This window comes from Pituophis catenifer, unplaced genomic scaffold (genome assembly GCF_029215685.1).
Source record: "Pituophis catenifer annectens isolate HBS135680 unplaced genomic scaffold, rPitCat1.0.hap2 SCAF_6, whole genome shotgun sequence".
In the NCBI taxonomy this organism is placed as follows: Eukaryota; Metazoa; Chordata; class Lepidosauria; order Squamata; family Colubridae; genus Pituophis; species Pituophis catenifer.
This window is the reverse complement of record NW_027256886.1, coordinates 3,208,931-3,233,836: the sequence shown is the minus strand read 5'-3', so window position 1 is coordinate 3,233,836 and position 24,906 is coordinate 3,208,931. Positions and strand designations below refer to the sequence as shown.

The 24,906-nt window shown below is 42.4% G+C and overlaps 1 pseudogene; it reads right to left on the bottom strand.

Annotated features, from left to right (window-relative positions):
* LOC139318277 (cytochrome P450 2J5-like) overlaps positions 1–24,906 on the bottom strand; it is a 77,352-nt pseudogene that overhangs the window by 15,895 nt on the left and 36,551 nt on the right.

Here is a 24,906-nt window from a genome sequence, read left to right as displayed (position 1 = left end):
AGATGAAGCACCAGAAAAGACGCCTGGAGAGTAGTTGGAGGACCAGCTGCTCCGAATCCAACCGAACATAGGTGAGGTCTCACATTAAGACCTACCTAGTGGCGATAAAAGGGGCGAAATCTAGCTATTTCGCCGCTCTTATCGCATCATCAGATAATTGCCCAGCTGCCCTGTTTAGGGTGACCCGCTCCCTCCTCCATCTGGAAGCGCAGGATGACCCCTTGCAGGGTCGAGCTGAGGACTTTGTGCAGTATCTGTATGACAAAATCGCTCAGATTCGGAAAGGGCTGGCCTTTGACTGGGTATGTCCAGACGGGATGACTGAGGCAGGTCTTGAGAGCGTTATCTGGGAGGAGTTCGATCCTGTGGCTCCCAAGGACATGGACAGGATCCTGGGATGGCTGAACACGACCACATGTTTATTGGACCCGTGTCCCTCCTGGTTGGTACTGGCTTCCCGGGAGGTTACACGAGGCTGGCTCCAGAGGATTGTTAACGCCTCTCTGAGTGAGGGTGTCCTGCCGGCCGCTTTGAAAGAAGCGGTGGTGAGGCCCCTGCTCAAGAAGCCCTCCCTGGATCCGGCTGTTTTGGGTAACTATTGTCCAGTCTCCAACCTTCGCTTTGTTGCTAAGATTGTTGAGAGTGTGGTGGCGCGGCAGCTTCCCGAGTACCTGGATGAAGCTGTCTATCTAGACCCGCTCCAGTGCGGCTTCCGGCCTGGGCACAGCACGGAAACGGCATTGGTCGCGTTGGTGGATGATCTCTGGAGGGCTCGGGATAGGAGTTGTTCCTCTATCCTGGTCCTGTTAGACCTCTCAGCGGTTTTTGATACCATCGACCATGGTATCATGTTGCACCGGTTGGAGGGGCTGGGGGTGGGGGGCACCGTTCTGTGGTGGTTCTTCTCCTACCTCTCTGACCGGTCGCAATCTGTGTTGACAGGGGGGCAGCGGTCGACCCCGAGGCACCTTGCTTGTGGGGTGCCACAAGAGTCGGTCCTCTCGCCCCTTCTGTTCAACATTTATGTAAAGCCGCTGGGTGAGATCATCCGTGGCTTCGGGGTGGAGTTCCATCAGTACGCTGATGACACCCAGCTGTACATCTCCACCCCAGGCCACCCCAACGATGCCCTTGAAGTGATGTCCCAGTGCCTGGAGGCCGTGCGGGCCTGGATGGGGAGAAACAGGCTCTGACTCAACCCTTCCAAGACCGAGTGGCTGTGGCTTCCGGCGTCCCGATATAGCCAGCTGGTGCCATCGCTGGCTATTGGGGGCGAATCACTCGTCCCCACGGAGAGGGCTCACAACTTGGGCGTCCTCCTGGATGCACGGCTGTCTTTAGAAGACCATTTGACGGCCGTGGCCAGGGGGGCTTTTTATCAGGTTCGCCTGATACGCCAGTTGTGCCCCTTTCTAGATCGGGACTCCCTACGCACGGTCACTCAGGCACTCATCACCTCCCGCCTGGACTACTGCAACGCTCTCTACATGGGGCTCCCCCTGGGGTGCATCCGGAGGCTCCAGCTGGTCCAGAATGCGGCTGCGCGGGGGATTATGGGAGCGACGGGGCACTCCCATGTGACACCTCTCCTGCACGAGCTGCACTGGCTCCCGGTGGTCTTCCGGGTGCGCTTCAAGGTGTTGTTGACCACCTTTAAAGCGCTCCATGGCTTAGGGCCGGGGTATCTACGAGACCACCTTCTGCCACCAATAGCCTCCCACCGGCCAGTACGCTCCCACAGAGTGGGCCTCCTCAGGGTGCCATCCGCCAGACAGTGTCAGCTGGCGACCCCCAGGGGGAGAGCCTTCTCTGTGGCGGCGCCCGCCCTCTGGAACAACCTCCCCCCAGAGATACGTACAATATCAGACATCCGGATTTTTCGTCGGGCCCTGAAAACTTATTTATTTTAACTAGCCGGGCTGGCTTGATCCCACAGTTTTGGGTTAAATTTTAAGTGTTCTTAAATTGGGTTTGTTTTAAATTGTGGCCAAAAATATTTAATTATTTTAAACTGTTTTTAAATTTTGTATATTTTTGTTTTTATTTTGGCTGTTCACCGCCCTGAGTCCTATTGGAGAAGGGCGGTATACAAATTGAAACAAATAAATAAATAAATAAATAAAAATAAATAGATAGATATCAGTCAAAAAAGTGTGTTCTGGACACTTCTAAGGTATACTACACAATCAACGGAGACTAGCAAGTAAGTTACAAAATCTTGGCAGTAATATTCATCACATTCTCCATCTTGGCAGTTTTGCATGGATTTTGTAGCAAGATTGTACTAAAATGAATCTGGGGAAATTAACCATTAAGAGAGAGAGAGGGAGGGAGGGAGGGAGGGAGAGAGAGAGAATGAGAATGAGAATGAGAATGAGAATGAGAATGAGAATGAGAATGAGAATGAGAATGAGAATGAGAATATGGGTGAATAAACATAGGAAAAAGCTAGACATATACAACAGGTGAATTAAGTATAGTTCAAGGTGTATTTATAATCATTTAGCTTCAGGCTTGAGGATGCTACCTAACTGAATCTAACTACACCAAAGGACACTTTCTCACTCCTTTTGAACTCACTTTTGTCCAGCTCTCCAACTTCTGACCCAACTGAAGTTTCTGCTTTGCCACCATTTACACTCCAGGGCAGGGGTGAAATCCAGCAGGTTCTGACAGGTTCTGGAGAACCAGTAGTGGAAATTTTGATCAGTTCGGAAAACCGGTAGCGGAAATTTTGAGTAGTTCAGAGAACTGGCAAATACCACCTCTGGCTGGCCCCAGAGTGGGGTGGGAATGGAGATTTTGCAATATCCTTCCCCCAAGAGTGGGGAGGGAATGGGGATTTTACAGTATCCTTCCCCTGGAGCGGGATGGGAATGGAAATTTTGCAGTATCCTTCCCCTGCCACGCCCACCAAGGCACACCATGCCCACCAAGCCACGCCCACAGAACCGGTAGTAAAAAAATTTGGATTTCACCACTGCTCCAGGGCTACGTTTTCCTTTCTGCGGTCTCCTTGCAGATTCTATCTATCTTCTCTGACTTATTTTATATTTGTTTTTTAAAACCTATGAGCCAACTTGCAGGCAATTCCAAGGAGTTTAAATTTTTCCTCCCTTTTCTTTGCTGTCTCGGTTACTACCTACACGCCTAAGCTATGCTTCCAATAGCTTGACCCCCAAGGAGAAAATAAACTTTGATCTTGAGAATCGCATTGTAACATTTCCTTCTTTCATCCTTCCCATTCAGTAAACGCTCCTGACAATCCTTTGCTTCGTCTCCGAAGACTTTGCAACCACCAATTTCACAAATATGATGTCATCAATACCACGTTCTTGAAAGTTCTCAGATCTCATGTTATAAGATCTAGTCATCTCACAAAATCTTCTGAAAGCCTGCAAAACCACCAGATGCTTATTTATCCTAGGAATAGGGGAATGAGGTAAAGGAAAGCTAGGTGATCTTCTGAACACCAGGATCCCTAATGGATGAATAGCTGTAAACCACTGGAAAAAAAAAACCCTGCAGACTGAGTCATATAGCAACATCATTTGGGATTATTACATACCTTGTTTACCTCTAACGTCTTCCAAAAACCTCTCGACCTCTGCTTGTATATGGCATTCCAGGCCTTTTTTTCCCCAGGCCTAATTTCCTCATGGTAACAACACTCACTTGTCTTTGTTGCAACCAGGTGTGGCCGTTTGAAAACGCAATACCTGAACCATCAAGGAACAAAAAGGGGGAAAAAATGGCTCAACAATTAATACAAAAGCAATGTCAGGCTTGCCCCAGCTAGGTCCTTAGGAAAGAAAGAGCCTCGATTCCATTCATTTGAAGCGTTAGGTTCTTTTACTAAGGATTAGTGGTTGCAGCGAAAGCAGGCTAGAACTAAATTTCCCGCACAAAGAATTACAGAATTTTCTCTTCTCTCTGGTCAGTTGGTCTTTGTCCAGCGGTAGGCCCATGGGTGTTTTGGGAACCACTTGTTGCAGTCCGCATTCCTTTCCCAAGCGCCTTGGCCTTGAAGCCTTGACGACTGGAATAGGCTGGTTCCCACACCACTGGCTTCTGTCAAATCTTTCACCCCGTCCACTTTGGCCCATCTCTACCCTCTACATGCCAGTTGCCTCTTCCTCTTCCCCCTGACCCCCTAACAATTTATGGCAGATTGCCAGCAAAGCACTAAGCTGAAAATGGTAGATCTGAGAAGCAATATGGTTTGTCTTCTAGAAAATAGCTCTAATTTCTGCTCCTGCACTTAAGAATCCAATCCCTGTCTGCCCAGTTTTGACACTCAGGTGTAGTCCATTCTTCCAAAAATGGAAACATGGGGGAATAACCTCTCAGTTTATTAATAAATGGAAAAATCTAGATTCCTAGTAACATAGAAAAATCTTGATTTATATAGAAGGAGCAACAGTACAGAATTCCCCCTGATTATGTGCAAATAAATGGGCTAGTGCAGTCCCACATGACAGCTCTTTTTTCAAGTTTGGGAGTTCAGTTCTTTCCAATTCTATAGATTATAACATATTTATAATTTATAACCTGTTTATTATAATATCTCTTATAATTTAATTCTTATAATGCCTCTTATAATTTACTTTCTTATGACAGAAACCCCTGAAATAAAAATCCTATCATAAATAAAATTATAGGTTGGCCATATATTTATATATCCTTTAGTTCAGGGGTCGGCAACCTTAAACACTCAAAGAGCCATTTGGACCCGTTTTCCACAGAAAAGAAAACACCGGGAGCCACAAAACCCTTTGGACATCTATTTATTATTTTATTTATTTTTTTATTTAAACACTCAAAGAGCCATTTGGACCCATTTCCCACAGAAAAGAAAACACCGGGAGCCACAAAACCCTTTGGACATCTATTTATTATTTTATTTATTTATTTATTTATTTTATTTTATTTCTATACTGCCCTTCTCCCAAAGGACTCAGGGCAGTGTACAGCCTGATTAAAAGCACAAGACAGACAAAATTTAAAAGTAATTAAAATTTTTAAATAAAAGACTCAGTTATAAAACCCCAAATTTAAAATCCCATTTTAAAAACCAATTAAAATCTTTATACTGATAGCCCCGCCTGGCTGAACAACAAGGTTTTGAGGGCACAGCGAAATACATGGAGATCAGAGATTTTACGAATTTCTGGGGGCAGTTCATTCCAAAGGGCAGGGGCTCCCACAGAGAAGGCCCTCCCCCTGGGTGTCGCCAGCAGACATAATTTGGCCGATGGCACCCTGAGGAGACCCTCTCTGTGGGTCTGGCGGGTGGGAGGCTAGTAAAAGCGGCGGGAGGCTCCACCCACCTGCCTGGATGTCATCATGGACGATCTGCGCATGCGCAGAAGCTTCCAATTGCGAACCGGTAGTAAAGGTAAGTAGAACCCACCCCTGGTTGTGACACATATTTTGAGTGACAAGGAGCTGCAGCAGAGGGATGAAAGAGCCACATGCGACTCCAGAGCCACAGGTTGCTGACTCTTGCTTTAGTTCATATAAGTTATACTTTTCCTTGATTTGGTCTCTTAAATGCCTCTTGTTTTCTGATCCTGTCATTCCTATGAGTTAACAAATAATCTCCTAATTATTGCTGCATTCTAACCACTGTACCACCACAACTCTTATCAAAGCACAGATGTAGCAATCACCTTGCTTTACAACATTGTTGACATATTCAGGGCAATAGTTCATTTCAGGGAACTATTCTCTCCAGAAAAAAATTAGCAACTGATTCTCTGCCCAGTTCCTGGGTGGGCCTGGCCTACTCAGCCTCCTGCACCATGGCAGGGGGGGGCATTTTCACCCTCCCCAAGGTCCGGAGGCTTTCCTTGAGCCTCTGGGAGGGCAAAAACGGCTTCCCCCGGGCTCTGGTAGCCCTCTGGAGGCCGGAAACAGGCCTGTTTCCAGACTGCCAGAAATTCCGGGAGGCCCATTTTTCGCCCTCCCAGAGCCTCTGTGTGGGACTTACATGGCATCCAAAATGGGCTGCGTGCAGACTCCTGGGAGGGGAGGGGAGGGGAGGGGAGGGGAGGGGTGGATGGGGCCAGCCAGTCCTTGAAATTACAGTTCGGTGAACCAGATGTAAAATTAGCATCCATTTCGCCCGAACCGGTTCGAACCGGCTGAATCCCACCCCTAGGTTCAGCACAAGTCTGAAAGTTTGGAAGACTAGAACTCTGGTCCCAGCGACTGACTCAGATTGGATCATGCTGACATCTCTAATGCTCAATATTTTAATTGAAAACCTGAGTATTGGCCCTGTAAGTATAAATCAAGAAAACATTGTAATCCCAACTTGTTTGGGCAAACTTACCCAGTTTTTTGGTGATAGTCACAAGGAAATGTGTGAATGGGCGATCAACAAAGTCATCTGAATGGTCAATTAATGTTTCTTTCACAATTTTGTATCCAGAGAAGACTACAATATGATAATTCCCTTGCCACAGAGAGTAAATTTTCCCATATTGATGTGCCAGCTGCAGTTTGGAACACAGAAGGTAAATGCTTCTATGTTATTATTTTTACATATCAGTCATATTTATATTTGTGGCCTTAATCAATGGATGACATTGACAGCATAGCTGTAGTAGTAGCAACTGTACAGCGCTTTTTTTCCACCAAATTAGTTTGGTGGGGAAAGTTGCCAGAAAAGGTTGAATTGTAGGAATGAGCATGGTATTTTCCAGGATCTATGGACTGTGGAAAGCTTTTTTTTCCCCATGCTTCACCTAATTTGCACCTTACTGCAAACTATTATGTTTCATTACACAGGGCAGAGTTTCGATGTCAGCATTCTAATGCTGCCATAAAGAGAAGACGAAGAGGCTTGACTTTTCACCTACTTATTTTCTCTGTAGATAATAGGTGGTGCTTCGTGTTTAGCTGTTGTTTGGAGGCTGCATTGACACTGTCAATCTGTTTATCCTGCTTTAAAGCTTTCATTCATTTGTCAGTAAGTTCTGTGGTACGACATATCTCAATTGCCACTTGTAAATTTAAATTACAGTATGTTCCCTCAAAAGGCGGCAGTGTGTGTTTTCACTAGTGATACCGAGAACTATCGGTACTAGCACTAGTGTGCTTTCACTAGTGATACCTATCATGAATAGGTTCATCTCTCAGAGAGCCATACTCACAGCTTGCAGCTTTTTCTCTTAGCGGTGTGACAAAACTGTCTATTGCTTCACCTTCTTCTTGCTTACAGCTGCCAAATATATATCTTTCATATATGACATTTTAGAGGGCCTCAAAAAGACTTTTAAGTCATCTAGGATGGTTTTAGTATCACTCTTTTGCTCCTCTGTAAGGGTTAAATTATGCTTGTAAAAATGGAGGCATTCGCTGCCCATCAACCTTCTCAGTACCGCTGCTTTGCACTGCTGCTGGCTTATCATTTAACCCTGTGGTTTAGGGAGTAATCCTCAAACTCTGCTCTGAAGTTGTCCTAGTTACTGCTACAACTTCCACTCATCCTCATTGCCTCAGGCAGTGGTATGCTGTTAGCAGCTGCCATGATGCTGAGTTTTTTTTTTGTCAAATGCTTGGCTTCCAGGATAGGATCACAGGTTCTAGACTGGTATGCATTAAATGTATAGAGGTAGCATACATTTAGATGCTTCTGACACCATATTTCAGGTAGAGTAAGTAAGCACACTACAAGCAGGGGTGAAATGCTACTGGTTCGCACTGGTTCGGGTGAACCGGCAGTAAAAAAAAGCTACCGGTTTGTCCAAACTGGTATTTCCAATGATCAGCTCTGCCGCGTGATTTAGATTCACTAGAAAGCATGAAATACTGCTATCTAGCGAATCTAAATCATGTGGCATAGCTGTCCCCCCCCCCTCATTGTTCTACTTGCCTTCTTAAGCCTCCTTTTTCTGTGCAAAGTATGTGTTTGGTGCACATTGTGCATGCTCGTGTGTACAGCGTGCATTTGGCATGCACTGCACATTTGCAGGCAGCGAACAGGTGGCAAACCATGGAGGATTTCACCATTGACTACAAGCCCTCACTGTGCAGAAGCCATTTTATTAGCAAGTGAGTAATACAACAGGAACAGGAAATGCATCACAGGAACAATAGAGATGAATCTAGAGTGGCAATGTGATACAGGAAACAACTACAATAGAGAGGAATGATACAGCTGCATATAAGGCATAACACCTGTAACAACTATAGCTCTGTTGATGCAGCCCAAAACTGCATTGGTTGTTGTAACAATTGTAGCATACCGCTGAGTCATGTTTATTTTGTGGTCTACTGGGACACCCAGTCCTTCTCACAAGTACTACTGTTGAATCTGCCTACCTCATTCCCATGTACTTGCGTAAATAAACATACCTCACATTAGGTGGCTCAGTGGCTAAGACACTGAGCTTGTCTATCAGAAAGGTCGGCAGTTCAGCGGTTCGAATCCCTAGTACAGGTCTCCTGCGTGAGCAGGGGGTTGGACTAGATGACCTCCAAGGTCCCTTCCAACTCTGTTACTGTTACATTACTCACTATTGAACACCATTTGTTGGGACTAGTAGTCCAATGTTCAATTCTATCAAGATCCTCTTCTCTCAATTCTTATTCAAATAGCATTTTAAAAGACATACCTCCATTAATGTCTTCTCAGACAAGATACTCCTTTCCAACAGCATTCTTTTTAGCAAAGAAATTGAAGAAGGTCCTGGGGGATGGTCTTTGTGTTTTCTGAACAGTTTCAGAAAGAGAAGAACCAAGCATAGAATCACAGTTATAAAGAATAATAGTAGCGTCAACATTCTCCTGCCTTCTCCTTTTTCCAACTTTGAGTGGCTGCTGTAAAAATGCCGCGTAGCCTTTCCCCCCCCCCTTTTACTATTTTCATGAATGTTCTTCCGTTCTCCTCTTGGATGTCCCCTTTATATTCTCTGCTTATTAAAACACCTTCTGATGATCTCAACCAATAAGGCTTCACAGATGTATGATATAAATATAATTGTTTATGTGAAGTTGAAATAGCTAGTAAATTGTGTAACATTAAATATTATTGTAATGAAACCTTTGTGTTGCAGAGGTTGTATTACAATTATGTATCATAAATATTATGGGCAGGCATCTTGTTGTCAGTAAAAATGGTGCATATTCTTTTATGTCTTTAATGGTTACTCATGAATGTCTCAGATATCTGAGTTCTTTATATAAAAGAAGGATATTGATATTTTCTTTTATGGTGTTTCTTTATTCCAGTCTTAATTAAATGGTGGTCCCTTTATGTCATTTAGTTGGCTAAACCTCTAAACTAGTCTTCCGCATATCTCACACTCTCAAAGTCTGTTGGAGAAAATCTTCACTCATCTCTTGCCAGTCCAAAGAACAAGCTAACAAGAGCCTCTTTTTTTTTTTTTAATTTGATTTATATGCCGCCCTTCTCCTGAGACTCAGGGCGGCTTACAATGCGCTAAGCAATTTTCTTGATTCAGGACTCATTGAATCATAGAATCATCATGCAGGAAGGGACCTTGGAGATCTTCTAGTCCAACTATACAAGAGATACAACAATAGATACAAACTCAATACAAACAACAATAGATACAAACTCAAGGTAAACCGCTCCAAACTCGATGGCAGAAAATATGACTTCAGCAACAGAGTAGTCAACGCCTGGAATGCACTACCTGACTCTGTGGTTTCATCCCCAAACCCCCAAAACTTTAGCCTTAGACTGTCTACTGTTGACCTCAGTCCATTCCTAAGAGGTCCATAAAGAGGGCGTGCATAAGCGCACCAGTGTGCCTACCGTCCCTGTCCTACTGTTCCCATTTATTTGTACTCATTTCATGTGTTCATGTCCATGTTTATATTTATACCTGTTATCTCATACATGTTTGACAAACTACATAAAATAAATAAACTCCTACCCAAGGCAGAGACCTTATTGCATCCCTGACAATAGGGTGTCCAATCTTTTCTTGAAGAATTCCAGCAATGGAGCACCTGCAGCTCTGGGAAATAAGCTGTTCCACTCATTAATTATTCCTACCATTAGGAAATTTCTCTTAGTTCCAGACTGGATCTCTCTTTAACCAGTTTCCACCCATTGTTTCTTGTCCGGCCCCCCGGTGCTTTGGATAATGAGTCGAACTCCTCCTTCCTGTGAGTGCTTCCTCCTTCTCCTTCCTAACCCTAACTCTCAAGTAGCGAAAGATAGCTATCATGTCACCCCGAAGCCTTCTATTCATTAGGTTAGACCAGGGATCAGCAACCCGTGGCTCTGGAGCCACATGTGGCTCTTTAATCCCTCTGCTGCAGCTCCCTGTTGCCGGTCGACTCCACAATTTGATAGAGCTTTCAGTTAGGACAGGTAGAGAGAAAAAAGACACCATGCTAGGAGGAGACTCTATGGTAGGGGAACCAGATCTGGTCAGCAGAGGGAAAGGGATGCCGTGCTAGGAGGAGACTCTAAGGTAGAGGAACCGGACTTCTGGTCGGCTCCAGAATTGAACGGGGGGCTTCCGGTTAGGACCTTTGTGGCTCTTTGAGTGTTTAAGGTTGCCGACTCTTGGGCTAGACATATCTAGTCCCCTTAACTGTTCATCATACAGTTTAGCCTCCAGAACCTTTGTTGCTCTTCTTCTGCCCTCGACAGAATGGACTCTAATGTCCCCCTTACCCCCGGAATCCACACCCTCCATGGCCCTACTCACAGCTGGGCCGGACCCCTCCCCCCGTGGGTTAACCCCCAAACCCACACAACCCTCCCACCCCTTAAAATCCCTTAAAAATCTATCAAAAAGTTTCCCTAAAAAACCCCTCAATCCCCTTTTTGCAGCATGCCACCTCTCGGGGTGCCAAAGCCCGTCATAAAGGTAGGCCCTTGATAAAGTGGAGGGCCACACCTGCGAGAGGGGGGAGTCTCGCAGAATAAGAAGTTCTGTTGGTGAATACATCTAATCAATCAGTTAATTAATTAATTAATCTGGGGGAAGTCCACGGCCTGGGGGTAATCCAGATAGTCCAAAGTCTGGGAAGGGACATTCAATCAATTCCAAGTCAATAAATTCAATAAATTCCACTGCTCTCTCACAGCAGTGGATGGAGTCTTAAGCCATTTCGAGGCCAGATGTTAACACCAGCTGCCCTCTCACGAAAGCTGGGAAGGGCCAGAAACCGCAGTCATCGTCCGGCTCCATACAATACACATGATGCTTTGGGTGGAGATATGAATAAAAGTAATTATATGATTGCCTGCAGCTTTGAAAGTCATAGATAATAGACTCCATCGATACTTATGGTACAGAGATACAAAAGAGAATAAAAACATAAAAGAATCTACATATAGTACATGACTTAATGCCATAATTGAGCTCTGAATTATAATTACAAGTCATGGCAGTCATAAATGGGTCATAAATGTGACTGTCCTGATTCTGTCACCCATTTTGTGATGGTCATTAAGCAAATGCTGTGGGTCACCAAAATTATAGTTATAAATCATGGCAGCCATTAAGCAAGTCATGAGCAGAAGTGTGCATGCACGAGCGAACGAATGGCAGTCCAATCTCTTCTTGAAAGCCTCTACAGATGAAGCTCCCACAACGTCTGAAAGCAACTTCTGTTCCATTGGTTGATCGTTCTCACCATCAGGAAATTTCTCCTTATTTCTAGGTTAAACCTCTCCTTGTTCAGTTTCCATCCATTATTCCTTCTCTGGCCTTCAGGTGCTTTGGAGAATAGCTTGACCCCCTCCTCTCTGTGGCAGCCCCTCAAATGTTCGAAGACTGCTATCATGTCTCCCCTGGTCCTTCTCTTCACTAGACCAGCCATGCCCAGCTCCTGCAACTGTTCATCATATGTTTTAGTCTCTAGTCCCCTAATCATCTTTGCTGCTCTTCTCTGCACTCTTTCCAGAGTCTCAATATCAACAACACCCATATGGTTGGTTGGAAACTGAGGCAAAGAAGGAATGGCACGATGAGGGGATGTACCGTCTGTCCTAATCCCTAGTTAAGTCCTCCTTAAAATTAAGTACTGGAGAAGTTGTGTAAATTGGAGCTCTTTATTTACTGCCAGATCTTGCACCATTAAACTTCATGCCTTTGAATCAGGGCAGCAACTGTGTAGCAAGAAAATGCCCAACCTACTTTGAGGACATGGATTTGGGAAACTTTGCTGGCTGTCATCGCAAGAGATTAGCAAGCAGGTTCTCAGGATATGAAGAAGAGATCAGATAGCTGATAATGTTGGTCCAGTAATTCTTTGTTTAGTCATGCATACTATATATACCTGTGATGGCGAACCTATGACACGCGTGCCACAGGTGGCACGTGGAGCCATATTTGTGGGCACGCGAGCATTGCCCTAGCTCAGCTCCAGCATGCATGCATACACCAGCCAGCTGATTTTTGGGCTTTTCGGGCCCACAAGAAATCAGAAAACGGGCCAGGAGGGTGGGGAAGACCGTTTTCGCCCTCCCTGGGCTCCTAGAAAGCCTCTGGAGCCCGGGGAGGGCAAAAAACAGGCCTACTGGGCCCACCGGGCCATCGCATGGCAAAAGCGGGGGTCGCGTGGGGACGTCGCACGTGCATGCATGGGGGGGCGGGGCATATTGAATTATGGGTGTGGGCATGCACGTGCTCAACCCCCCGCACTCTCCCCGCCCCCGCTTTTGGCACACGATGGCAAAAAGGTTAGCCATCACTGATATATACTATAGACTATATATACTATATATACTTCGTCGAAACGTTGCCAAGACACCTCCAATTTTACGCGGGAGAAAACCCGAATAGCCAAAGACCTATATATATACTATAGACTATATAGACTATATAGACTATAGACTCACCCTCTTTAAAGAGACATAAGGAGTTATTTATGGCTGCAAAGGGGAGCAAACACAGATACCCATCATGTAGGATTTAAAAATTCTGGTTCATGACATGTTATCCATTTAGTCATGTCCAACTTGGCGATTCTATGGCCAGATCTTTCCACAGCTTCCAATCTTGCACTATTTCTTTGAGGGGTTTTTTTTAAACAATTTATTTATATATTTTCCTTAACATACATTAATACTTTATGAACAGCGTAATGTCTGGGTGCATTTGCTTAACGTAATAGTATATAATATAATAATATATTAAACATAAACCATACATAATAGTATTTTTTCCAAATTTCTAATTTCTACTTCTATTATCCAACTATTGATAGAATAAATCCCATGTTTGAAAGTATTTTGTATCTTCTTTATCTTTTATCTTCAATGTTAACCTATCCATTTCTGCACAATCTTTTTTTTTTAATTACATCTTCTTCTATGGATGGTTCCTCATTTTTTTCCAATACATCTTTGAGTTTTTTTGTGCTCTGGTTGGTGTCAGTTTTGATTGTGTCCAGCCATCGTGTTCTTTGTTTGCCTAGTTTACCAGGAGCAGACCTCTAGTAGGAAAATGACTAACTGAAGATGCTCCAGCTCAGTAATAGGTTTCAAATCCCAGCACTACCGGTTCGCTATCAGTAGCACACTGGTGCACACACTCGCTTTGCGAGCGCGCGGTACTTCTGCGTATGCACAGAAGGTTCTGTGCATGCGCGGAACATTTTTGATGATGTCTGGGTGGTTGGGCGGAGCCTCCCACCGCCGCCGCTACCGATTCGCCCAAACTGGGATGAACCGGTAGCAACCCACCACTGCTCCAGCTTCTGAGTACGTCAGTTCTCCAACTGATAAAGCTTGGGCTGGGATTTTCAAAGCCTCAAAGAATGCTCTTGGTTTTCCATCAAAATTTATAATCTTATATATTTTACTAACGAGTCCCTTTAGCCCAATTTCATCTTTCATAATTTGGAATACTAAATATTCAAATTCAGTTTTACTTCTACTTATCGAACAATTGTCCCTTACCTTCTTAGTCCATTTTTCTATCTGTATTTTTTCAAACCAGCCTAAACCCAATTTTTCAATGATTTCTTTTTTCCTCCTTTCATTTTCTGAAGTTTTTAACCAATCTATTATAGTTTGTATATTTTCATCTTCCATTACCCTATCACGACTTATATTAGTTTTAATCGGCCAATTTTCAATTGTCTTCCCTAAGAAAATTATATCTGGAATTAAAATTTTAACAAATTTGTTCCAAATTTTACTCAGTCCCTTTAACCAATAGCTATTAATTACACATTTTGATTTTGCTTTATCTAAAAACCATGTTGAGCCAAATCTCTTGATGTCCTTTAATTCTAAATCTCTCCAATGACTATCTTCACCTTTAAATATTTTTACCACAGTCCGAATAGCATAAGCCCAATAATAATTGAGTAGTTTGGGGATTCCTAATCCACCTTCCTTTTGATTTTGATACCACATTTTCTTCACTAATCTAGGTCTTTTCCCACCATTACAAAATTTATCCAATTTCTTCTGATATCCTTCAATATCTTTCTCTGTCAAGTTTAACGGTAACATCTCAAATAAAAAATTAAACTTTGGCAACAACATCATCTTACACATTGCAATTCTACCAAACCAAGACAACTTTATCATTTTATATTTATCTATCTTTTTCTCAATTTCATTCATCACCACATCATAATTTAATTTTTTCATTTCTTTAACTTTGAGTGAAAGTGTTATACCCAAATATTTCAATGTTTTTTTAATCCTTATCCCAAGTTGTTCTTGCATATTCTCCCACTCCTTACCATAATTATTCATTAATAATTCAGATTTTGACCAATTTATTTTCAAACCTGTCATTTCCTCAAATTCTTCTAAATGCTTATGTATCCTTTTCAAATCTTTCTCTATATCTTTCAAAATAATCAAAGTATCATCCGCATACAGATTTATCTTATATCCCTTATACCCTTCCAATTCTTCATCTTTTTCTATCATTTTAGTCAAAATTTCCATAACTAATAAAAATAATGTTGGAGACAGGGGACATCCTTGTCTTGTACCCGCTTCCAATCTTATCTCTTCTGTCAGCCTTCCATTCACCTTCACTCTTGCACTACTTTTTTGATACAGTTTTGAAATAACATGTATAAACTTATTACCAAAACCTAGTACCTCAACAATTGTTTTAATAGTTTCCCATTGTACAGAGTCAAAAGCTTTGAAAATATCTAATGATATTATACCTATTTTATCAGCATTATATTCAGCAACATCTATAATATTTAATACTCTTCTGACAATATCACTCATGTATCTACCCTTCACAAAACCTACTTGGTTATAACTTATATATCTATCTATAAATCTACTTAATCTATTATTTATAATGGCAGTAAATATCTTTGCATCTTGATTAATTAAAGAGATGGGCCGATAGGACTCAATCCTTTCTAAGTCTTTATCTGGTTTAGGGATTATAGATATCACCGTTCTGTTCCATGACAACGGAACTTCTCCACCATGTAAAATTCCGTTAAATAGTTTTTGCAATTTTGGTATTATTATTTCCTTAAATTCTTTATAAAACTCAGCAGGTAATCCATCTTCACCTGGAGCTTTCCCTAATTTTATTTTTTGTATTACTCCATTAATCTCATCTTGTGTCATATCTTCTTCCATTAAATCTTTATATGTTTGGTCAATTTTCACAACATGTTTTTCTAAATAGCTTCTCAGTTTTCCCCGATCAATTAATTTTTTCGAATATAAATTTTGAAAAAAGTTCCTGACCACTTCACATTTTTCTAATTTTTTATAGCGTCTTATACCCTTATCATCTATCAAGGCTCCAGTTTCTCTCTTCTCTCTTTTATTTTTCACCATCCTTGCCAATAACTTAGAGTTTTTATTGCTAAATTCAAAAAAATTCCTATTTAAATATCTCATATTCTTTTTTACCAATTCTATATCTTCTTCTATCAATTTATTTTTTAGCAAATTTAATTCCTCCAAAAAAAAATTTTCTTTAGTAAGCAAAAATTGATTTTCCAATTCTTTAATCTGGCTTCATCTGGTGATGAAGATGAATTGGGAAAAAGAACTTAATATTAAAATATCAGATTTAGATTGGAACATGAATTGGAAGAGTAGAATTATGAAGACTTTATCTGTAAGGATTAAAGAGCATAATTATAAGGTTGTTTGGAAATGGTATTTGACTCCATTAAGATTGTCATTGATGGATAAAAAAATTAGTAAACAATGTTGGAGATGTGATATGGAATTAGGGACTTATGAACATATGTGGTACAAATGTGATAAAGTTAAAAAGTTTTGGCAACAATTGGAGGAAATGATATTTGAAATGATGGGGAAAGCAATAATATTGAGACCAGAAACTATATTACTGTTGATAATTAAGGAAATAGAACCAACAAAATATGAGAAAGAATTGATTAGAATTATGATTATAATGGGTAGAATTATAATAGCCAGATATTGGAAATTAGATGTGAATTTTAGAATAGAAGAATGGTATTGTGAAATGTGGAAATTAGCTTTAAATGATAAAATGACATGTGATATTAAAATTAGAAATGGTGACTATAAAGAAGACATTTTCTGGAAAATTTGGAAACCATTTGTGGACTATGCGCTGGGAAAATTGGATGCTTCGGTACCTGTACCCCGAGAACGTGGATTTTGGCGATCATGAGGATATATCCGAAGAACCAAATCTTCCTTTCTTATGTATAGCACAGGGTGAAATATTGTATATGTTGTTTGTAATGTTAGTAATTTAAAATATAAAATGTTAAAAATAATAAAAGAAAAAAAAATGCTCTTGGGAAATTGACCCTCAAGATCCTCTGGACAGCTGCAGTTCACAAGAAATCTCCAGATCTGAGCTCTGAAGCCATGTGCTAAGTCATCAGCTGGGAGACAGGGCAAGCAGCCAGTCCTCAGCAAAATCGGCCATTCAAAATAGACAAAAAGTCAAGCCTCCTGTTTCTGAACCACTTAAGTTTGATTACTTGTCCTATTTAGATTTTAAATCATTTGTATTCTGCAGTCTCTTTTGATTATTTCTAGGATAATCAAGATGATCACAAGTAGAGATAGAAGTAGAAGAATAGGAAGGAGGGACAGGAAGACAGTCTCAGAACTGAATTCTTATTTCTAGTTTTGACATTGGGTAGAGGAGGTATCACCAGGAACATTCTGACACCTGGATCTTAGATGGAGTTCATGTGGACTTCAGAACAGGATGGTTGAGGTGGAGATCCGAGGAAAAATAATTATATGATAGAGTTTGGACAAATCAAATACCACTTTGAAAATCATAGTTAATAGTTACCAGGGATACTTATGGTACACAGATGATAAAAACTGAAAAGGACCTACAGGTAGTTGTCAACTTACAACCATTATTGAGCCCAGAATTATAATCGTAAATAATGGCAACCATTAAGCAAGTCACCACATGTCCACACCTGATTTTAATGACATGTTTTGTGGTGGTGATTAAGCAAACACTGTGGTTGTTAATTGAACACCTCAGTTGTGAAACGAAGCTATTATACTTGATAGACATTTTTTTCCTCAGAAACTGAAAAGAACCACCAGAAATTGGCAAAAAAATGTTGAAAATAGCAGTCACGTGACTGTGGCATGATGCAAATGGCCATAAATGCAAGCCAGTTGCCAAGCACTCAAAATACTATCGCTAACCAACATATGGGGAAAATTATTTGATATATGAAAATTGGTGTATTCGGGTCTTCTCCCATGTAAGGTTGAGAGCACTTTGGCAATGTTTTGGCAGAATCCCATCTGCCATCATCAGTCTTATGCAAGGGATCTTGTGTAGCAACTGCCGTTACTATTTCAAATCTGGTGCTGGTAGTCTGCTTTGCTGGGATGGCCCCACCTCTTTGTTCTGATTGGTTGGGAGTCCCAGTCTGTGTCTATTCTATTGGCTTGGCTTCGGGTGTATGGTCGGTTTTTCTCCAGCAGGTGGCAGGGCTTCATCTTTGTGGCTGGCTGGAATGTGATTTGGCTGGAGGTCTCGGGGCGTGTGTGTCTGGCTTCTGGGGTGTAGATTTTTCTGTCTGTGGGTGCTGGGACTCGTTTGTTGACAAGGGCTAGTTTCCAGATGTCTGGTAGGCGGGAGGTATTGTCACGTTTATTCATGTTATGGGGGCGTTTTTCTATTTCAATGGCTTCCATAATTATTCTCTTGTTGAAGTGTTCAGTTTTGGAGATTGATTTCTTTCCTTCAAAATCAATTTCAGGTCCTGTTGCTTTAAGGTGCTGGAAAAGGGAGGAAGTTTTTTTCTTCTTTTCTGACTGCATTCTTGTGTTCTGCAATGCGTGCATTTATTCTCTTATTAGTTTGTCCAATGTATGTGGCTGGGCAGATTTTGCATGGTATTTCATAGACTCCTTGGTCTATGATTTTGAAGGAACCAAATCAATCTCCAAAACTGAACACTTCAACAAGGGAATAATTATGGGAGCCATTGAAATAGAAAAACGCCCCCATAACATGAATAAACGCTTCTCCTTCACATGTTTTCAGGTCAGAGACAATTACCATATTTTCCAGACTATAAGAAACACCTCTATTGGCTCCACACCATCCCTATTTCTAAATCTTAACTAATAAACATTTCAAAAGTTATCTAACAGGTATTCTATTGGCTCTACTTCAGCCCTATTCCTAAAAGTTAACTAATAGGCATTTAGCAAGTCTTCTTTTGGCTCTCTCTTAGCCCTATTTCTTATTTTAGCAATATGCCTTCTATGATATGCCAGTCAGCTCCTGTTTTCTGCATTGAAAGGGGCCCCACCTGTTCAAACTCCTTCTTCTTTTATCTTTGTTACGTAGGCTTTGCACATACACATCTCCTCCAGGGGTGAAATCTACTTACCTTCCCAACCGGTTCGGAAGTGCATGTGCCATACGCATCACATGCAAACTTGAACCCTCTGTGCATGCGCAGAGGGCAAAAAACAGGTTGCTTCTTGATTAAAACCAGGAAGTAATGACATCCAGGCAAGTGGGTGGAGTCTCGTTCTGCTGCCGCTACCGATTCTCCGAACCACAGTTCGCTCCCACAGAGAGGGCCTCCTCAGGATGCCGGCTGGCGACCCCCAGGAGGAGAGCCTTCTTCCTTGGCACCTACCCTATGGAACAATCTACCCCCAGAGATACGAGTGATCTCCGACCTTCGGATCTTTCGTCGGGCCCTAAAAACTTATTTTTTTCAGTTAGCCGGTCTGTCTTGATTTTAGGGTTAGTTTTAAAATTTTAATATTGATTTTAATTGACAAGTTTTAAATTATGGGCCAAATTTATAAATTATTTTAACTTTATTTTTAACTGTGATGTTTGTATAGATGTTTTTATCTTGGCTGTTCACCGCCCTGAGTCCGAAAGGAGAAGGGCGGTATAGAAATTTGAATAATAAATAAATAAATAAATGGCCCATCACAGAAATCAGGGATGCTGCATGTCATCTGACATTCCTCAGAGGGCTTAGAGTCCTTTCTTTTTCCCACCATTTTCCCTGCAGTCGGCTGAGGAGCTGTTTCAATTTCCTCCGCCCCTGGGAGGCAGTAAAGGCAGGATGGGGGAGAAGAGATGCCCTCTGGCTGGGAAGACCTCCATTATACAGCCCGGCCCTCTTTCTTGGGGAAAGAAATTGAGGGCTCTGATTTTCCCTTGGTTCCAGGGGACATCTTGCTTTCTTCTGCCAGAAATCCAATAAGATTTCATGGCTCTAGCATTGTGGTCTTTGTCCAGAGATGCAGGTGTCAAGGTTCCAAGTAACACCCTTAATGAAAGAAAACTCCGAGGCTTGAATTTCCTCGAAGTTACAGTTTATTAGAAATGTCATATTGGCACATTTGGGGAAACCCGAATCTGAAGGTTTCCAGGTTTTCCCCACCCAAAAGAAATTTCACGTTCCTTCCCCTGCACCCACATGTCCATCACATGATCCAATCAAGCACCATCCAAAACTGGAGATGCCTCCCAGTCACCTCATCACAGCTGCAGGGCAAGGTGGCCTTGACTCTCTGAGAAAAGAATGTTATTTTGACTACATATCACCCACACTTTATACAATCCCCCCTCCCATTTTTCCACAGTAAAAAATGTGGCAGGCCTGAAGGCCCAAATATAAAAGATGGCCTCCAAGACTGACAGCAGGATCAAGACAGTTGCATTTCTCAGTGAGGCATAAACATGGTGCTACAACATTAATTTCCTTTACTACTGAGTTGACATTCCCCTCACAGAGGAACCCTTAAAAAGTAGGTGATATTCACATCTCCTGTTGAAAATGAAATACCTGAAACACAGGAGCCCCATTTTTCCCTCTGTCAGCCTTTGTCAAGGAGAACAATCCCTGAAAAATGCCTGAAAGGGGGCTTCAGCCTCAAAATGAGATTAAAGACATTTGTGTTTGTTAAATGTATCGGGGGTCGTTGCTGTCCTCAGAGCTTGGTTGTTTTCTTGTACACATTGAGCCTTGGTAGCGCAGCAGACTAAAGCACTGTTAAGTAACATCAGCTGCCTGCAATTACTGCAAGTTCAAATCTCACAGGTTCAAGGTTGACTCAGCCTTCCATCCTTCCGAGATAGGTAAAATGAGGACCCGGATTGTGGCGGCAATAAGCTGACTTTGTATAAAAAAGAACACCACTTTGGGGGGGGGGCGAAAGCCCTACTAAGCAGGTATATACAAAAGTATGAAGACTATTGCTTAATGCATTGTAAGCTGCCCTGAGTCTCTGGAGAAGGGCGGCATATAAATCGAACCAATAAATAAATAAAATAAATAAATGTCATTACTTAAACTAGGTGTAAGGCCCGGCCTCTCCCCCTTACTCAAGAAAGTAAAGACTCTTGAAACTTGGAATTTCAAAAGGAACCTTTTATTGAAAAGGGGTGATAGCAAGGCAGATTCAAAGCAGGCTGTGAGGTCCCTCAGGCCATACAACTAGGATAAAGGAAACGAAGAACCCCTCCCAACCGTCCGATGTGGATTCAGCCAATCTGCAGGTGTGAAGATGTTATTGTTCCGGCCACTCTGAGAAAGAGATAAGAGAAGTTTCTCAGGGCCATCTTCCAGCACTGCAGTCCACATGGCCCATGCTCCCCTTACATTCCCCAAGAGGTAAGAAACTGCCAGGTAGCTAAGGCGCCAGACAACAGTTATAAATCAGGTGAAAGGTTACACAAGAATGCAAGGCAGGGTATAGGATACATAGAAAGGAAAATAGAAAGTAAATGTATCAAGAACCAAATCCCCCTCCCTTACTCCAAAGAATGGACAGATACACAGATCTCACACCAGGTGATATCAACAGTGCATAATTAGCATCTATTAAATGTGTTTCCTGCATCAGCTTCATTTCATCCCCACAGCAGCAGCCTTGCCAGCAGTTAATAGCTGTATGTGCCCAATATGCAAACCTAGTTACTTAAATATCATTAGGATTTAATGGCTTAATCTGATTTAGGGTCCTAGCAGTTTCATCAGTTTAGGCTTCGTTGTATTATGCAGGCCAAGAAAATGGGTTAATTAAATATATATTTTCTAATTTTGCACAGGCTACAATATACTGATCCATTGCTTAACCAAATACATTCGCAGAAATACAACGAGCCATGACGAAATTAACAACATTAACAGTAATATTTGCAAATGCAGCTGCTAGGATCTTACACATCATAGCAAAGCAAGTATTAACGATGAATATTTAGAAGTCGTTATAGCCTTCTTGCAAATTGCACCAATATTAATTTTACAATTACAAGTAATGTTGAGGCAGAGATTTCATTATTTATTATGTCTCCTACAATTATTACCGTTTGAAAAGATGAGAAAGCTATTAAAATTGCATAATATTAAAAGTCATGCACATTGATACATGTAGAGAAATGGAGGTGGAACTCGATGTCACATGGTCAGGTTATTTGAAGGGCCACCTAGTTCCAAAGGTTTCTGCCCAGCCAGAATAGGCTGACAATGTTGGGGCACTCCAGGTCTCTTCAATTAAAGAATGCCAACTTATGGAACCCAGAGCGTTCCATAAGTTGCATGCCTTCTTTCTTGCAGCACCTGCTCTCAGGAATAAGGTGCCTCCTGAAAGCTATGTGGTTGCCACTCTAATGATGTTCCAGAAGACTTTGAAGATCTGGTTGTTCTCCCAGGCCCTTAAGTATAAATCCCTCCTTTTCTTTCTCCAGGAATTACCCATGATCTCATGAGCAATTGCAACAGGAGACTTCTGACAAGCCCTAATTACATCATTACCCCAGGGGTGAAATCTACTAACCTTCACTACCAGTTCAGGAGTGCGAGAGTGCGTGTGTCACATGTGATTTTGGACCCTTTGTGCATGCGCAAAGCCTTCTGCGCATGCACAGAGGGTAAAAAACAGGTTACTTCTTGATTAAAACCAGAAAGTAACGACATCTAGGCCGGGGGGAGACTCGCATGGCCACCAGTACTGGTTCTCCGAACCATCCGCCGCCGCTGCTATCGGTTCCCCCGAACCGGTGTGAACCGGTAGTATTTAACATTAGCCCCTTCTCCAGGGGTTAGGCAGGTACCTATAGCCACTACCACAATCAGTATAAGAGACCTAGATGTGGCTGCCAAGTATGGTTAGGAATACTGAGAGATGCCAGGAGGAATCCTTCAGCAAGATCTGAAGAGCCAGCCTTGAAGGTGATAAAAGAAATGAAAAAGGGAGAGATCATAACATGTAATAAACATGACCCTCTTATTGTTTGTGCCCATATTATGGTGTCCTGATACGAGGGAGAGCACAAATCTTGTAGGGAGCGGGATGCACAGTTACCCCTATTACGGATTTTTCACTGAGTTCCACACCTTCTGGTGGCTCCAACCTAAATGCCCTCAGCAGTCCGGTAAAGGTGTTGAATAGCTCAATATTTGCAAGGAGTTGTCCCAAGCAGACACGAGCTCCTACACAAAAATGAAGAGAAAAGACTTTTAAAATGGTAATAATCTATTATTCATTACCCATCTGTCCCACTTTGCAATGATCAGGTGAAGGGAATTTGGGCTGGTGCATGTAGTCGTCCTCCTTCAAAACGCCAGAGAAGCAGGGGTGAAATTTATTTATTTTTATTTATTTATTATTTAAATTTGTATACCGCCCTTCTCCCGAAGGACTCAGGGCGATGAACAGCCAAAATTTAAAACACATACAATATAAAAATTAAAAAGAATTAAAACAGAATTAAATCAATTTGGCTTCCCTAAATTTTAAAACCCTTTCCCCATAAAATAACCCATTAAAATTTTAAGCCAGCCCAGCTTGCTGGAATAAGAAGGTCTTTAACGCTCGAAGGAAAGTACGGAGGTCCGGGATCAGTCGTATTCCTGGGGGTAGCTCGTGCCCCCACAGAGAAGGCTCTCCCCCTGGGGGTCGTCAGTCGACATTGCTTGACCGACAGCACCCTGAGGAGACCCTCTCTGTGGGAGCGAATTGGCCGGTGGGAGGTTATCGGTGGCAGAAGGTGGTCTCGTATTCAGCAGGTTCTGACAGGTTCTGGAGAACCGGTAACAGAAATTTTGAGTAGTTTGGAGAATCGGCAAATACCACCTCTGGCTGGCCCCAAAGTGGGGAGGGAATGGGGATTTTGCAGTATCCTTCCCCTGGAGTGGGGCAGGAATGGAGATTTTGCAATATCCTTCCCCTGCCACACTCACCAAACCACGCCCACAGAAACGTGTTCCTTAAAAGCTAAAAGACTAAGCTTGGGTGGAGTTCAGTGTGATGGGTGTTTCTGTGCTTTCTCTCACTGTATGAACTTAGCCAAGTGGGTAATTCATGTTTTAAAAATCAAGTGAATTTAGAAAACAAGTTAATTCACTAACCAGTTTAAACCTACGGTATTATGTTAATGCAACGAAGATATTGGTCTTTTCCCTTTACTTTGCATCTTGCAGAACTGCATCCACTGTTGTGACAATTCATTTCGGTTAAATATAAAAACTTCTCGTGCCCCATTTACACCATGGAAAACAATGGGGATGTCAGCTTCCAAGCTGCCATAAGGAAGGAGAGGAGAGGCTTGAACTTTCACCTACTTAATTCCCCTGAAGAACTGTCTCCACGGAGATGGGATGGGAGGGGGGACATTCCTGTGAACTGATGGAGATGGGATGGGAAGAGTGGCTTGGATGATGGCCAATGAGACGCAGATAATTGGGAACCGGAAAGAGAGGTTTTGGGGGGGGGGCAAAGTTCAGTGCTAACTGCGCATTGAGTCAGGGTCAGTTCGTTATGCTCAATAAAGAGAAAAATTTCCTCAAAGATTGGGCGTTTGGAAATTCATTTATTTGGAGATAACAACGAAGCTTGACAGGGATATTTTTTCACCCATCAGCCTTTGCCTTTTTCCTCTCTTCCTTCCTCTTTTCTTTCCTCCTTCTCTTTTGGCTCCTCCAAACTCCCCAAAAGTTGTGAGCATACATGCAGATCAGTGGTGGGTTCCTCCCGGTTCGGTCCGGTTAGGCCGAGCCGGTAGCAGTGACGATATGATGTCACCGAACCGGTTCTCCCCCCCAGCCCTCCCCCCACCCCCCCCACCCACGTTATTCTTACATTTTATTTGGTCCCACCCCCAATCTATTGCTGCCTCCTGAGTCCCAGCTAATGACTAGAGGGAAAAAAACAGTTTAAACTCTTGCCGTGGGGCTTCAAAGGGCCATCCTACAGCTGATCAGTGTTAAAAGCAAACAAATGAGTCAGGTCGTAAGTGCGAAGACTGGTCGTAAGTGCGAGGACCTTCCAGAAATGACTCTGACCAGCTAGCCATGCCCACCTAGTCACATGACCTCCAAGCCACACCCACAAAATAAGCCACGCCCACAGAACCAATAGTAAAAAAATTTAGAACCCACCCCTGATGCAGATGAACTCAAACATCTGCCCATGGATCACTTTATATTGTCCTTGGA